Here is an 18,187-nt window from a genome sequence, read left to right as displayed (position 1 = left end):
CCAGCAGGATAGACAAAACATCAAATAAGCACTCCATTTTAGACTGGATACTTGCAAATAAACATGACCACTCTCCTCACACAGGCTGTCTCCCAGACAGTCTTAGTGACCATCTCCCAACATACCTACTAAGACAACGGCTTAACCCCACTAAATTGACACTATATTGGCAGATAAGGAACAAAAAAGCATGAACCTTGATCATTTCCTTTATACTCTTAGACACTACAATCGGTCCCCTCTTATAGTACAACCCCTTGACAAAGCCATTAATTACTTCACTGGTACCTTCCTATCTATCCTAGATGAGCATGCCCCTCCCAGGACCATTAGAGTTAAATCAAACTTTGCCCCATGGTTAAGTAATGACTCCAGGTCTCTAGTAAAAGCAAGAGATAAAGCATGGCTACATTGGCAAAACATTAAATCCCACGTTACAAGGCAATCTTACTGTGAACTAATAAACAAAGCAAAAAATCAAATAAGACAGGATGAAATAAACTATTACTCTGAACTACAAATTAAATACCACAATAACACCCAAAAATTCTGGACTGCAATTAACAACATTCTGCGACCTGGAAAAGCTGGTACACTCCCTCCCACTACAATAAACAGCTCTAACTGTATCTACACAGTTTAACACCTACTTCACAAAAAACTATTCCACATCTCTCTAATAGCCAACCCCCTACTAATACCTCAAAAACATCTACACTCCAGCAAAATGAGTCCAGCTTCTCTCTTCAACCAGCATCAATAAATACTATTAGAAATCTCCTTAGAAAACTAAAACCCACTTCTCTAGTTGCAGATCACTTACCACCTAAATTCCTGAAACTATCTGCTGTAGTAATTGCATATCCTGACTCTATTCCAATAAACAGATCTATATTAGAACAATATGTTCCCACCATCTGGAAGATCTCATACGTCACTCCAATCCACAAAGGTGGAAATTCTACTGAATTGTCTAACTACAGCCTTATTGCAATTCTATCCCCATTATCTAAAATACTTGAAAAATTGTTCATAAGCAAATCATGGATCACCTAACTGCAAACAATTTGATAACCAATACACAACACGCCTTCCGCCCACACCACAGTACTACCACTGCACTTATGTCATTTACAAAGACCGTTAACAACCACAGGAATAATGGTAAGCATGTATCCTCCATCTTTTTAGACTTAGCTAAAGCTTTTGATATGGCGGACCACAACAAACTCTTAGATGTCCTCTCTGACATGGCCTTATGACATTCTACTCTAAAATGGTTTCAGAGCTATTTAACTGGATGACAACAAGCAGTACATTGGCACCAAAGTTTATCTCCCTTACCAGCCACCCTAGGTGTTCCCCAAGGATCTAATCTTGGCCCCCTACTCTTCTCCATATTTACAAACAATCTCTGTACTGCAGCCTCCTCTGTCATGATTATCCAATATGCTGATGACTCTAAAGTACTATGTGCTGCCAGTACCCTTCCTGAGTTACAAGTACTCAATTATCCTTTATCAAAATAGAGTCCTGGCTAACAAACTCCTGCTTGATATTAAACCCCAATAACACAAAACTCATGCTTTCCATCCCAACAAAGCTACTATACTGACCAGATTTTTGTACATTATCTCCAGAAATAACACTGCTATCATTCCCTCTCCACACACCAAACTATTGGGTGTGGAAATAGCCACTAATATGATATTTGTAATCCATATCTCTCAATCCATTAAGAAAGTGTGCAAAAAAACTAGGTACACTATATAGGAACAGGCAGTATCTCACAAATAGCACAACAATAGCCCAGACTCATTTAACCTCAACTCTTCTATATGCATCACCTATATTTATAAACCTCAGGAAAACTGATCTAGCAAAACTACAATCCTGTTACAATAAAATAGCTAGATATGCAGTGAACACTACATTGAGATCATACCATTGCTCTGCCCTAAGGAAACTAAACTGGTTAGAACTTCCCCAACTCCTATATTTATCCCAGCTTAACATGGCTTACAGAATTTTCTATCATTCTGCAAAAACTTCATCATTACAAGGCTTTCTAGAGCCCTATTCCTGTGGCAGAATGCTGCATTCTAATAATAAGCCCCTCTTACGAATCTCAACAGCACACAGTCATGCTGGAGAATCCACCTACTCTCATTATATTGCTAAAATTTGGAATTCTCTACCTAGTAACATCACACCTAGCACTACTTTAACTAAATTTAAACAAACACTAAAAACACACCTTGCCACTAAATGGCTCTGCACTTTCTCTACCCCAGACTAAAAACGAAAAAAAAAACTTCACAATCTTCTTACATAATCTTTCTTCATACTAACACTACTAATTTCACTGTGGATTTATGTATTACATATAACTTAATGTTATTGAACATCTCCTTTATGCTAAGTATTTTTAATTCAGTTGTATCCTTCTTTGTACATATTTGTTGCTATTAAACTACATAAACTTATACTCTGTATACAGTTGTTTATTTTTTACCTTACTCCATCATTTAGTACACTATTTGTAATCTCACCATCTCTGTAATTTTTTCTTCAAAACACTTGTTAATTTCATTTGTCTGTGTGAAGCTTTTCTCCCCAGGCCTCCACTGAAAATGGACATGTTATCCAGTCGGACTTTCCCGGTAATCAAATGTAAAATAAATAATAAATAAAAACATTCTACTTTGTGAAAACTATGTAATAATTGTGAACTTTCTAAAGTTGTGCACCTATGTAAACATAGAACTCTATCATATTTGACGTATATAATTTAAGTTTACTTACACTGTCTGTTGTATCTGACCCCAGGTCGTGGCTGAAAATGGTCTCTGGACCAGATTAACTACCCAGTTACCAAATAATAAATCAAATGAAAGAATAAATAAGACACTTAGCTAACAGAACTAAAAGCTATTAAGTGTTTCAGTGTGCTTTTTATGTAACAACTAGAATAATTTTTCGGTTTTTAAAGCTTTTATCATTCCTGGTGTTTTTCCAGTATAGATGTTAAGTTAATTCTAGTGCAAGTCTAGAGGGTAGCAACTCTGATGCATAATTAAATGGCATCAGAGATATGCAAAAAAGGTTGTGCTTTTCCTGATTTTGAAGTGTAATCAGGATGCTTAATGTACTGTACTATACATGATGTTATGCAGCTGTGAAAGCTGTTATGATATGGTCTCACTGGAATGAATTCCATAACCAGCTTGCCCTTTTAATGATTTTTGGACTATAATTAGTGTGTTCCATATACTAAATTGTTATTTCTCTCAACAGTGCAATGCTACATCAGTGCAGTAGTGTAAGTCTGACATCTCATGTACAGAGAAGCCAGATAGTTTCATCAACAGTCAATGACATTGATATAAGTAACAGTAATTTAACCACATATTTTCATAAACAGTTTATATTATTGATGTAATAAACTTCAGTGCTCACAGTGGTGTACAGTGATGTACTTGTTCTCTGTGCTCAAAGCAGAGACAACCCCTAAAAGTTTGATAAAAGTAATGTTAAATGCTTTTTTAATAAACCTCTTTCAATCCACACCTGTAGTACTTCCCATAGATAATATGGTTATTCCACCAAATTGACTAATTACTGAAGGAAACAAAAAATTGTTAACTAAGAACATCACTATAATAATGGATTTGTACTATTAGTACTAGTGATAGCCAGCTAAACCAGCAGGAATGGAATGGCAGATGGAACATTGTGGCCAGCATTGCTGAAAGCTAATGTAGCTTTGAGCCAAACCAAGATAAGCTATAGCTGCCCTCCAAATGCTGGCTTACATTATAGTCTCCATCCTAAACAAGACGTACTGAGATTCCCATCAATGGTACACTGCTTTATCACATGACAGTGGCATAATAACTGCATCACTGGGTTATGAATTCAAAAAGTACATTTCTAGTGGTACAAATCAAAGTACACAAGCCATGTGTCTCAACTTAAGGGAATGACTTCAGCTTATAGTAACTCACTTTATCTTGACCTAATTTTATCAAACACACTTTGTCTTTTGAAGAACTCATCGAATAGTGCAGTGTTAAGTACTGGGCACAATTTGGTACCAGGGGCTGCATGGTTAAGGAAAACTGCTTCAAATATTCAAAGAAATCATTCAAACGGGGTTCAATATTTTCAACCTGGGAAGATATGATCAACAGACCATACTGCTTCACTGGGGATGGCCTGCATCTGTCCCCCTCTCTGGATTTGAATACTGCAAAAATATTGTTTGCCACCATAGTACCTTTTTTAGGCAATGCCAACCTGATTAATTTTCCAACATAATGAAACAAGTAAATGAAAATATGAAAGTGTTACTAAGCAATGCTAGGATCCTAACAAGAAATTCCACTCCATGCAAGCCCTTTTTACAATGAAGGGCATTATCTGCATAGTGACTTAGACATGGTTGAAATTGGTGGTGAGCACTCCAGTTGTGCAGGCTATAATGCCTTCCACATGTTTAAACCAGCTACTGTACAGGAAGAGCAAAAAGAGGGGGTGCCACAATCCAGAAGAGCCTCACATCATGGCTGGTAAAGCAGCATGATGTGCTAGAGTTTCTTCATGTCCAAATAACCATCAGAAAGGTTATATAATGGGGCGTGGCCAAGGATGAACACAGGATAGCAGTAGATTTCTTCAGCTCCACCAATTTCATTACACTGACAGGAATTAATTACTTAAAAAAATAATTTTTGAAGTAATTTTCTTTCTAAATATGTTTGTTTTATATAGTTCTTGAACTATATCTAAAAAAGAAAGGAAATTTTAACAATATTCCTGTCAGAAATCACTTTGGAAATTTTCCTGTCAGTTTATCAGTCTGAAATGAGTTCCAGTAAGACAAATTCTCAAGACTCCAGCATCAAGAAAGAACTTCAGTCTCTGATAACTATAATCCAGCAACTTACTGCTCAGATGGATAAAATGGATACTAAAATAGATACCTTCATAGAAAGAACTACAAAACAAATAGACTTGTTACATATAGACCTGCAACAACAGAAGATCCAGATGACAGGCATAGAAGAAGCTGTGAATGACATGGAAAATAGAATCCAAGAAGAGGAAATCAACATTGAGTTTCTGCTGAAACAAAATACACATTTACAAACAAAGCTGGATGACCTGGAAAATAGATCTAGGCGCAATAACATTAGGATTTTTGGACTGCCAGAAAATATTGAAGGTAACAATATTACTTCTTTTTTAACAACATGGCTCCCTAAAACTTTAGACTTACCAGAAGCATTCTCTTTTGGTATCGAAAGAGCACATAGATCTATTGCTAATACTAACTCTAACAAAAACTATCCTAGATCAGTTATAGTTAGATTTCTATCATCTTTTGATAAAGAGATGGTTCTTAAATCTGCTTGGGCTAAAGCTCCTGTTAAGATTAATGAGACAACTGTGCGTTTTGACAATGACTATTCTTCCTTGGTAATAGCTAAAAGAAAAGTTTTTCTGCCACTAATAAGGGAGCTTAAAAAGCACAGTTTAAAACATACCTTCTGTTTCCTGCCAAGCTAAAAATCTTCCTTCCTGATGGTCCTAAAATTTTTGATGACTTAGACTCTGCTTTACTGTTTATTAAAAAAATAAGATTTTGGATAAAATAGAGGAAATGGAATGGGCTAGTCCTTCATTAAAGAGACTGGCAACTGAAACTTCGTGGAAGACTTCAGAGAAGAAGAAGAGACTAAAAACAAATGATTTGTTCTATGTTTTTTTTCTTTTTTCTCTCATCATTTTACTTCATTATTAATCTTTTTAAATATAGTTCCTGCATTTCCAGAAAGCCACAAATATTCTGAAAAAGATTTAATCAAAGTTATTCTCTGTGTGCAAAGAAATGTTTTGTTTCATAACCAGTCAAAATATCTGAGGAACTAATAACAAGCTATTATTCAATTTGTTTCTCTTTCTGAAAAAGAGAAGTAAGGTCAGTAATTTGATACATTTTTTTTTCTCTTTTTTTTCTCCTTTTCTTCTTTTCTTTGTTTAAACAATGACATTCTATTTAGATTATGTAGTGGGTAAAGGGTGGGGGAGGGCAGGGAGAGAAGAGTAATGAAAATATGATTAATAGAATAATAACATATTTATTCCTTGTAAAAAGTTTATATGTTCTTCAAATGCTATTTCTAATTATACTTTCTTGATTGTACTGCTTATGCTTGTTTGTAAATAATCTGTCATGCTTTAACTAATAATAATTAGAACTAAATAATAGTAAATAATATGTTTTATTTTTAACTCAACAGTAAGTAATATTACATTGTATATACATCTTATAGCTTTCTCTTACATTTTTTTATTTCTGCTTTACACTCTTTTATTTTCTACTCTCTTTTTCTTTTCTTTATTCTTTCTCTTTATTTTTTTTTCATATTAATATATAGAAATGCTTTTGATCATATAGACACAGTAAATAATAAGATTTGCATAAAAATTGAGTTGGGACATAAATATTGAGTTTTATTACTTATTAATAACTTTGGGCTTAATTTCCCTTACATAGAGGCTGTAATAACCTGTAAAATACATTGCAAAGGTTTTGTCATGTTTAGATGCATTTACACTGCTAAATGAATGTTTGTCACTAGTTTTTAACAAGTTTCCCGCCAAAATGTTAAGGGAGACAATCTGGGATGTGTGCTACCTCATGAACAGTGTCCTCGAGTTGTTTCAAAAGCTTCAACTCTCAGAATTCTCACAGAGAAGCTGAAAGCAGTCAGTGTGACCTTTGACCCAGATATCACACTGACACATCACAGATTCAGGAAGAACACTCTACCAGGAAGTAGAACTGATGCAAATGCGACTATGTGAAGGAAAATGAACTCTTTAACATCTAAATGTGAGTTATTTTATATAATTACTTAACTATCTATGTTATAATTCATAAAATATGTCAGTTATAATGATTTTAAATTATGTAGTTTCTTGTAGTAAGTAAATGTCTTATTTTAGAAGGCATAGAAAATAAAACATTTATTCAAGTGTTTTTGAAAATCTACTTGACTGCAGCATACTAATCTATGTTAAAAACTTATGTTCCAAACATATACATTACTATAACTCATTTAATTCATCTGATTGACAAGCATAAATAACTTTATAACTCTATTCTGGAAGAAATTGTCATGTGATATATTTTAAAGCAGTAGTATAGACATACAAAATACAGATGGCTTTTTTTACAAAAATGCAAGTGTTTCTGAGAATTTGCATAACTATGCAGTATGATTTATAACAATTTCTATAAATATAATATTTTATTCTATTGACAAAAATGAGTATGAGTAAAATGCTCATATACAAGCAATTCAAGTTTTTTTTTGGAAGCTGTTGACTGCATTTACATGACAGAAAATAGATGCATCTTAATATATGTAATGTCTGAACTATATTAGCCAAAGTTTTTGATTTAAATGAATGTTAGAACTTATTTTTACATACTTTGAATAAATTAATATGTAAATATGCCTTCCTTTTTTTTTTTTTTTTTTTTCTCTCTCTTTCTTTCACTCTCTCTCCCTCTTTCACATCTTTTATTAATCTCTCTCTCCTCTTGGTTCCTAATATCAAGATCATTTGAATGCTATTTGAATACAAGTGTATTATATTACATAAATGTATATAGTAGTATGAATAGTTTAAAAAAAAAAGTTTATTTTAGTTTATATGATGCTGTTTTATCAAATGTGTAGTCTTGTCTTGCTAGATAATTGAATTGAAAGCTGTTAATTTAAGTTAAATATAACCAGTATTAAATTGATAAGGTGGTAGCTGAGGTACTGCTGCTTAGGGTAGGGGGTTAACTTGAGTAGTAAATACTACTCTAAGTTGGAGTTTTTAACTCCAGGCTGGATGCAAGGTTTAATCCTTACATTATTTTCACTTGTTCATTGTTATATGTATATAGTTTTGACATCCACAATATATTTTGTACACTCATTGTCACTACAAACAAAATTGAATCCTATACAAAATCCCATAAGAGATTCAATAAATACAGCTATATTTAAAGGTACACCTAAAGGAGGAGATGTAACATTACTTATGCTGTTATTTGTTATTTTGATCATAAGATTCTTAAGTTTTAAAAATGCCAAATGACATATTTAAAAGGAATTTCTTTAAACATTAATGGATTGAATAATCCGTGTAAAAGGGCAAGCCTAATAAGATACATTAATTTACATAAGGCCAACTTAGTCTTCCTGCAAGAAACCCATCTCTTGAAAAAATATATTGATAAACTAGCCGCAAACAAATATACAGTATTGGTTAGTTCAGAGCACATTCAGAAAAAAAGAGGAGTGGCTATTTTATGGAATAAAAGTATGCCCATTCCTAAAACCATTAAGTCTTATCAGGATGACAAAGGAATGTTTTGTATGGTTACAATACAAATTAATGGGAAGACTTACACTTTAATTAATGTATATTGGATACCTGGAATTGGTATTAATACAGTGAAACATCATCTTGATAAGATCATATCATTCTCTATAGGAGATATTATTTTAGCTGGTGACTTTAATTGTATACTACATGAAAGTGATACTACCACTATAGGAAAAAGAAGAATTACATCTAATGCAAAACATTTAAATGATTTTGCTAATTCTTATCATTTGAATGATATTAATAATCAGATAGATTCAAAATCATTACCATACACCTTTTTTCTAACAGATACAAAACTTATTCAAAAATAGATAGGGTCTTTATTTCTAACCAGATGGTAACAGATTTAATTAATTCCAAAATCATTTCATGTCCTATATCTGATCATAATTCAATTGTTTTTGAATTCATGATAAAAAATACTCATAATGTTCAGATCAAAAGGATACCAGCATACTTAACTCAACTAAAAGACTATAAAGAATATATACTTTCAGAAGTAAAACATTTTTAGACATAAATAATACTCCTGAAGTCTCCATTGTCTATGTTTGGGATGCCTTAAAATCATATCTATATGGACAAAGTATCAGATGGTATAATAATAAAAGGAAATCTTGGGATAAGGAATTGTTAGATATTCAAAGTAAATTAGACTCTTATAAACATAATAATAAAGAAAATATTATAGACAAGAAAGTTATTGAAGAAATAAACAAACTAAATGAGAAATACAAAGAAATTTTAACTCATAAAGTTAAAATAACTTTAGAGAAATACAAGTTTTGTCTTATTCAATAAGCCCCAAATACTTACATAGACTTAAAAATAAAACAAAAAGGTTGAATAAACAAAACCATATCAAAGAAATCTTTTCTCTAAGGAAAAAGAGGAATGTTTCTAGTATACCAGAAATACTAGATGAATTTAGAAATCACTTTCACAAAATTAACCATAATAACATTAACATGGAACCTAAAGATAAAATAAAGGAGTTTATAACCACAAACATGAATAAAAAGCTTAATAAACAACAGATTAAACTATTGGACAAAAATATTTCATATACAGAGGTTATTACACAAATAAATAAGCTTAAATCAAACAAAGCACCGGGTAATGTTGGTATTATACCAGAGATATATAAAATAATTTCTAAAAGTACATATTCATTAATACATAAGGTTTTTATTTTTGGCCCAAACTGAGTTAATAACCCCCTCATCTTGGCAATATACATTTATTTCGCCAATTTTAAAACCTAATAAAGATCCAACTAGATGTACTTCTTATCGGCTCATCTCATTACTTAATGTTGATTATAAAATGTTTATGAGTATTTTTGCTGATAGATTGAAGACAATCATCCCCGGCATTATAGATATAGATCAGACAGGCTTCATTGTAAATAGAAATACTTTTGATACTATAAGAAGAACTTTAACATTAATTGATTTTGCAAATAGGAAAAAGAAAGATTTAACACTTATTAGTCTTGATATAAGTTCAGCATTTGATTCAGTAAGTTGGGCCTATCTGTTTACCTTACTGAAGTGCACAAACTTCTCAGATGCATTTGTAAATCTAATTGAGCATTTATACAAAGGAACATTGGCTTATATTAAGGTAGGAACATATGTTTCACAAAAATACCCATTTTAAAGGTACAAAACAAGGATGTCCACTTTCTCCACTATTATTCACTTTAGTAATGGAGCCTTGGGCTAATTTGATCAGAAACAGTACTGACATAGAGGGTTTTGAAATAGATGAAAATACAACATCCATAATTCAACTTTTGCAGATGATGTTCTAATTACATCAGCAGGATCTAATTCTTCTATGCAGTCTCTATTTGATAAAATGATGAATTTTAAAAGTATTTCTGGTTTAATATTCAATGAAGAATAACTAAAATACTACCTATATATACACGAAAAATATTCTCATTAGTGATTTTACTAAATATGTACCCAATTCAGGTCAGATAACTTATTTAGGTATAATACTATCTAAAGATATTAAATCTATTATATATAATAATTATAATACCTGTTTTCTTAATATACAAAATCTTTTTAATACCTGGAATAATATGTTTTTTACTATGGAGGAGAGACTTACAGTTATTAAAATGATAATATTCCCCAAGATTTTATACTTAATACAATCAATAATACTTCCACCTACAAAAATAATTATCAAGAAACTGAATACACTAATGTTAAATTTCCTATGGGCACCTAATAGACCTAGGATTGCATTAAAGAAACATACTAATAGCTGGTCTCAAGGGGGTATTTCTTTTCCAGACTTTAATTTATATACTATCTCTTCTATTGTAAAAGTTATTACTTTATTAATAGATCAGTCATATGTCGCAAGATGGAAAGATTATTGGGAGCTAATTAGTATGCACTTCATGAAAATCTCCTTAACACATAAAAATATGATTGTAAATAACTCCATGTTATGGTTACTAAAGGAATTTGGTACTTCACCTATTACACCTAAACATATGGTTTGTTACCCATTTAATATTATTATTAGCTATCGTAACTTTATATTCATGCACCCTAAGTATAGGGAATGGAATTTTATTATATTCCCTATAATGTATACTCAGGGTATGCTTTTGTCATCTACTTCTGAAGGAACTCATTTAGCTATAGATAATGATCTAAAGTACTGGTATCAGTTGATATCTGATAATAAAGTTAAAAATCTAGATTTCTTAAAACAAGAATTTGATCTAAGAGAAACTTGCTGGTTGGAGGTTCAGACCTTTAGACAACATCTCATTAATAAAATAGATCTAATGTCTATAACAGTTAAAGAATCTATTCCAACACTGATTGATTACTTGATATTAAATTTACAACATAAAGTTTCTGATAAAGGTAAACTTTCATACATACATAAAATTATCAGACAAGAAACCTTTTACAGTGTAGATTCATACTGGAATTATTTCACTTCTATTAATGGGGACCCACCAAATCAACAAGATAAACAATATATATTGGAATCTGCCTATAGAACTACGTCTTCCATTGTCTGGAGACTTTATACATGGAAATTTTTACATAGATCTTTTATACACCTTTGATGATGAATAAAATAAATAATAAAGATAATCTATGTAAGAGATGTAATGTAGAAATTAATGCTGACTGGGCTCATATGTTTTATGACTGTATAAAATTGAAAGAATGCTGGAAGTCAATTAATGAATTTTTACAGGCTCTTTTTACAGATAATTTCATTATTTCTAAATCTCTTATATTATTCAACACACCTGTACCTCAAAGTGTTAAAAAGGTTAAGCTTTCCTTGTTATGGTCTATTCTAGCAGTGGCTAGGAAAATAATAACCAGAAATTGGATTTCAGATACACCTCCTTCGTTCAATGAATTTAAAAATGTTATGAATATAGTGTGCCATATGGAAATAAACACAATTAGGTCAAGAACAACTAGAAAAACATCTTATTATATTGTATGGGATAATTTACAAAATTTGTTAAAAAAATCCTAATTTCAATAGCATGGTATTTTAGTTTAGTTTAATTAATTGATCTGATTGTAGTGGATGTCTTTGTAAATACTTTAGTTGTTTTGTTGAATGTTATAATCATATCTATTTTTAATTACTTGTATAAAATTGTTATGATATTTCTCTTGTATGTTAAAACAATAAACCTGTTTTGAAAAAAAAGAAAGGTTATATAATATATATTAGCTAGGTACAGCACTCCATCTATGACACAAGAAAGCCACAACACCTACCTGCATGAACTAGAGTTGCTTGGTATTAAACCCAATACCATTTGGCTAGGTGATCAAAACTATCCAACTATATACTGGGAAACCTATACCACCACATGTGCACAAGTACAGAGATTTCTGCACTTTGTCTGTACAAATGTCCTGGAGCAATTGGCCAGTACCCACTGGGGGAATAACATCAAGGATCTTGGTCTTACTAATATGGGAGCATCTTGCACCATCTCTTGGGTATCTTCATTACTTGTTAGGTCTGACCATAAATAAGTCTCCTTCAAAATAAAATTAAAACCAGAGATCCCTTCCACTCAAGGTAGCCTTAGAATTTTTTTTAAAACAAATTACCTACTCCTAAGTGATACATTGGTAAGCTTCAAATCCCTACCAAATCCTAGTAACTCCACTGAAAATGCAGAAACATACACCGGCACACTATACCAGCATGTAAATGGCTGTATAGGTGCAGCTGTACCTCACAGGAACAAGTGCAGGGCAAATCCCAGAAACAAATCCACTTAGTGGCACAATAATATCAACAAGCTTTATAACAAAAGGAAAACAATTTTGACCACAAGAAAGAAGAGTAATTCCCAGAATGTTAGAGCCCTTTTCACTGAAATAAACAAACAACTTAGGAGCTTAATTAAATCCACCAAAGCCAAGACTGAGGCAAAAATAGTCAAAGATGATTACAAGGCTTTTTTAGTTATGTCCATGATCTCAAAAGCACAATACAGCAATGCACTGAACTGATTTAAAATGATGTTACCTACACTGAGGCTGAAGAAATAGTGAGCCTACTGGCTGATAAATTTAACTCTAATGTTATCCCACTCTCCCCTCCATCTGCTCCTCAAGATACCTGAAACTGACATGCCTCTAGCTATCAGACAAAGCCAAGTCCTAAAAGTGCTATCAAAAGTTGGAAACACTACATTGATGGGTTCAGATGATGTCCCTGGATGCATCTTATATAGCATTAAGCATGATCCAGCCACACCCCTAGCAATACTCTTCAATCTCAGCCTCTATACAGGTTTTGTACCAAGTGACTAGACAACAGATACAGTCATTCACAGACATAAGGAAGGACCTGCTAGAGAACCAGGCAATTACAGATCCATAAATCTGACCAGCCTCATTTGCAAAGCCATGGAAAGACTTATCATGGAACTAACCAATCAGGACATAGCGAACCTCCAAACACTGGATCTGTCTCATTTGGTATTCATCAAGGGCAGGTCATGCTTATTCAACCTGGTGGAATTTTTTGAGCAGGTCACCAAAGCAATAGATGAAGACAAAATGGTACACACAACATATCTCAACCTGGCCAAAGCTTTTCACACAACTTCCCACTCAGTCATAGAAGAAAAGCTAAATTAACTGGGAATAAACACCATGTCACCCCCGCCCCCCAAATTAACAACTGGCTCAGAGATAGGACATAGGAAATCAAAGCCCAAATTTGTTCTTTTTTCTTTTCTTTATTACAAATCCAACGAACGACAGGTAGCTCCAAACACACAAAAAAACGAATCTCTAGAACACCAAGCACATAAACGCTATGTCTCCACACTTGCGTTTTCGTTTACTCCATTTGCATTCATTTGTATCCGATGAAGTGGAGTAAACGAAAACGCAAGTGTGGAGACATAGCGGTTATGTGCTTGGTGTTCTAGAGATTCGTTTTTTCATGTGTTTGGAGCTACCTGTCATTCGTTGGATTTGTAATAAAGAAAAGAAAAAAGAACAAATTTGGGCTTTATTTCCTCCACTAGTACTTGAACTTTGGTGAGTCTTGTTTTGTACTTGCCTCCTTTGGACTGTGACATAGGAAATCAAAATAGGTGAAGTTACCACCACAAAGAGACTAGTCAACAGTGGATTCCCAAGGGTCTGAGTTTGGATCTCTCCTGTTTGGTGTTTCCTTATCTGAAGTAAAAGGAAGTATCAAAGGGCTCTGGCTGACTAAGTTCACAGATAACTGCAAGCTAGAGGCAGTTATTGAATCCCCGAATAACTCTGCCATCCTGCTGGAAGATTTGTCCCAAATAAATAACTGGTTCCAAAATCATGGACTGAAATGAAATGCCAAAAAATGTGTTATTGTATCCTTTGGGAAGTCATCTATTGCAGGGAGCTACCACATCAACGATATATCCCTGACAGTTGACCCACCTATTTGGGATTTGAGAACTTTTATGGCAAGTGATCTAAACTTTGACTAGTATTTTCTGTTGTTCTAAGAAAGTCCTTCTATATTGCACAGCTTATAAAGAAAGAAATTGTATCTTGATATGGGTATGCCATTGTCCCCCTTTATTCAGTTGTCATTAAGCCATTTAATTAATATAATGCATCCTTTGGCATGTATCTGTCCAGACACATAAAACAACTGGAATGCCCACAGAGGTACCTTACTAAAAGGATACAAAGCCTAAAATACATGTCTTACATGGACTGACTCAAAGCCCTGTCACTGTATTCAGTATCCTGCAGACTGTTAAGACATGACATGTGCTTGGCATACAAAGCATTCTTCAACCTAATACTGATGGATTTATTACATACCAGCAAGTCAAAAGGCATCAGAAATACACGGCCTAGGAATCTAAACTTCTTCTGCAACATCAACAAAACAATTAGGAGGGGCAGGTATATCTCACAGAAGATACCCCTGTTCTGGAATAGACTCTCCATCTCATAAAACAGAGTTCATCTCTGTCCATATTCAAGTACAACTTGGATCTATGGATGGGAAACAGAATGTTCACCCTAGGATTGCTCCATACTACTAATGGACCACAGCAGCTCCTAAATACTCTGTCCCATGCATAGGTCCCCTCAAATTATCTATGGTATGATCCCAGTTATTCTCATTAAGGGTAATATATAATTTTTGACCATAGGATGGGTAAGACCAATCTATAACCAAATGGTATAGGTTAATTCAAGCACAAAAGGGAATTTGGCCGGGCTTAAAATGGCCCTCAAGGGCAGCTAGCCTAGTACTCACCTATGAACCTATGGACCTATATGTTATGCATTTTCTTTGTTTCCTACTAGTAACACATTTTGTCTGCAAAATGTATTTAATGTTGTGACCTTTTCTCTTGTAAATGTAAAAGGAGATGAAAGGAAAAGAAATGCAAGAAAATAGTGTCTGACATATTAAATATAACCTCTTGCATGCCTTTTACCAGTTAGGGTCAAAATACGTAATTACAGTTTACTTCAAAGAAGTAGTTGATTACAACTGTGAAAATAAAGCAGAGATTAAAATGCAGGCAGTTAAGCGATATAAGTAAGATCTTATATGCTGGTGCTTTCTATTGTTTCCAGACTGATGTAATCAAGTCTTTCTCCATTATAGGAGAAAGAAATTATTTAATTACTTCTACTTTTGCTGTGGGAAAGAAACAACTAAAATAAGCTGATGTAATATTTTTCTATTGAAAGGAAATTAAGCACTATTTGGTTCTCTGAATAGAAATGTATAAATAATCAAGGCTGATTTTTGTCAATCTTAATCTACTTGAAAGATCTCAGTGCAATAATGTAAATGCTACCTGCATCTGCCAGTATATTTGTATCATTTTTTCTAACTTAGAAGATATGGTTTCAGGGTTCATTAGTAAGAGATAGCTAGGACATTAAGGTATATATAGATGATTTTTATATAATATATATATATATATACACACACGCTCTGTCCAATATACTCGAATGCTATTTTGATATTACATATGCACTTCCATGTACACTGCACTTTTGCATATTTAATCTGTTACTGCACAATCTGTCTTATTAAGTAAAATGTGTCCCTTCATATTTAAGCTCTTTTGGCTGGTATTTTATATAGATAGATAGATAGATAGATAGATAGATAGATAGATAGATAGATAGATAAACATATATAGATATATTTACTGTTCTTTTCTTAACTAAAAAGCTTATCATGTATCATTGGCTAACAAGCTATGGATCCTGCTTCCACTTAGTTAAACTACTTGGACTTATTAGTGTGTATAATTTGGTTAAATGAAGCACATCAGGTAGCTAGTAGTCTCTGTCCAACTTCATAGTGGTGGCACTACTACCATGCCAGGAAGAAAGTTGAGTAATTGAATAAGTCCACTACTGAAATGTTGGCACTCAAAATGCTGAGTGCTGATAAGCAGAAAAAAAACCCACAGGAAATGAGCGGATCTTGAAAATTGTTCTTCTCCTTTAAACTTCTTTTGCAAGGGGTGCAAGCCCCCCTGTACCCCCATGCAACTGGCAAGCCCTACACACACACACACACACACACACACACACACACACACACACACACACACCCTGAACTTATATATACCAACTCTGAAATTGCCATACCTTGGAAAAAAAAGAATATTCCAAGAAATGTCATCTCGGATTTAGTACATACAAGTCCATTCTTTTGGCCATTCGGTCTCAATATTTCAGGACTCACTCTAGCAGGTCCTGACATTTCAACTGGTTACCATCCCACAAGCCTTCTCTGGAAATTGTATGCATACATGTGCAAAAATAATAATTTGTGTGAAAAGCAAGTATAGTGCATAACTGTCACTCACAAATAGAGCATGTAGAGCATGTAGAGAAAGGGGCCAGAGATGCCAGGCCAAAGTCTCAGCTCTGAATGTGCTCTGTGTGCTTTCTAGGCTGAGCATGGATGTTGAAAGCCCATACCCAGGACAGCAGTGCAAATTCACTTTATACTGTTAGAAACAGATTGCATTTTGTGAATTACTGAGCTTTAACCTGCTGAGTACCAGTAGTGAGACCCAAAAGACAAATTCCTCTATTGCTAAATAGGATCTTTCTTCTTAACTAGTAAGCACTACTGGGATTAAAACCCCATCCATGCCATCCATCTTTTACTTTGGAAGATGTGCTATTATCAGTCCATGATATTTTTTTGCCAGTGGTAGAATTCAAACTCCCATTCATGCCACTTGGCCATGACATTTTGGTGGGTAATTGGTGAGGATAATGGAATTGAACTTATTCAGCTTAAAACAGCTTTGTTACCATAGCCATGTATATTCTGTCTTATGGAGAGGTTTTGGCACACACAGCATTTGTTCTATATTTAGTCAGTTTATGGACAGGCAGAAATGGGTTCATATGATAACTATGCAAAATTGTTAGTGATATAGCTGACAAAAGAGTACAAAGGAAAAGATATGATGATATATCCATCGATTAGATGCTGCTAGCTTTGTGTCCATTTGGAATGCAGCCTGGAGATAGCCCAGTGTGCAGAGGGCAGAAAAATGACAATCTGTGTCATCCTTGGAGGACCTCAACACCCATCTGGAATTGCAGAGACTTTACATTTAAGATGCAATGATTGGAACCTTCAGCAGGTGGCAGCATGCAGCAGCTGAAGGCAGAACAAAAAGAGAAGCAGCACCAGCACAAACAAGAGCTGATCATGTCCAGATCCACATGAGCCATGAGGAGGGGAAAACAAAACTCTAGAATCTGAGGTCAGGTCAGTTTAAAACCCTTGACTCAGTATAAAGAGTGGAATGATTAGATTGTTTTGTAGGAGCATTTGGAAAGGGTGTGTAATTAACACCTAATTGATCAAGAGCAGTGAGTGAGGTTATTAACTGCTTTGCAATGCATGGAGATTCTAAACTTTGTGATGCTGCTTGTTTAGAAAGTATTGGTCATGTTCTGAAGCAAGTGTAAGTAACAAACCTTTAGGGCTGGATATGACCTCCTTACCCTTTACAATACAGAATTATACAATTTTGGATCTGCAAAAGTGTGTTGCTTTTGCATTTTATTTTGTAAGGGACAGATCACAGAGTTTTTTTTTTTCAGAGATGAAAATCCCTACTATGCCTCATGAAAAACTAATACCATAATACCTCATTACCTCATGATTGCAACGGCTGTGTAAAATG

This window comes from Protopterus annectens, chromosome 5.part0, assembly GCF_019279795.1.
Source record: "Protopterus annectens isolate FY-2018-M chromosome 5.part0, PAN1.0, whole genome shotgun sequence".
NCBI classification, from domain to species: Eukaryota; Metazoa; Chordata; order Ceratodontiformes; family Protopteridae; genus Protopterus; species Protopterus annectens.
This window is presented reverse-complemented; position numbering follows the sequence as displayed.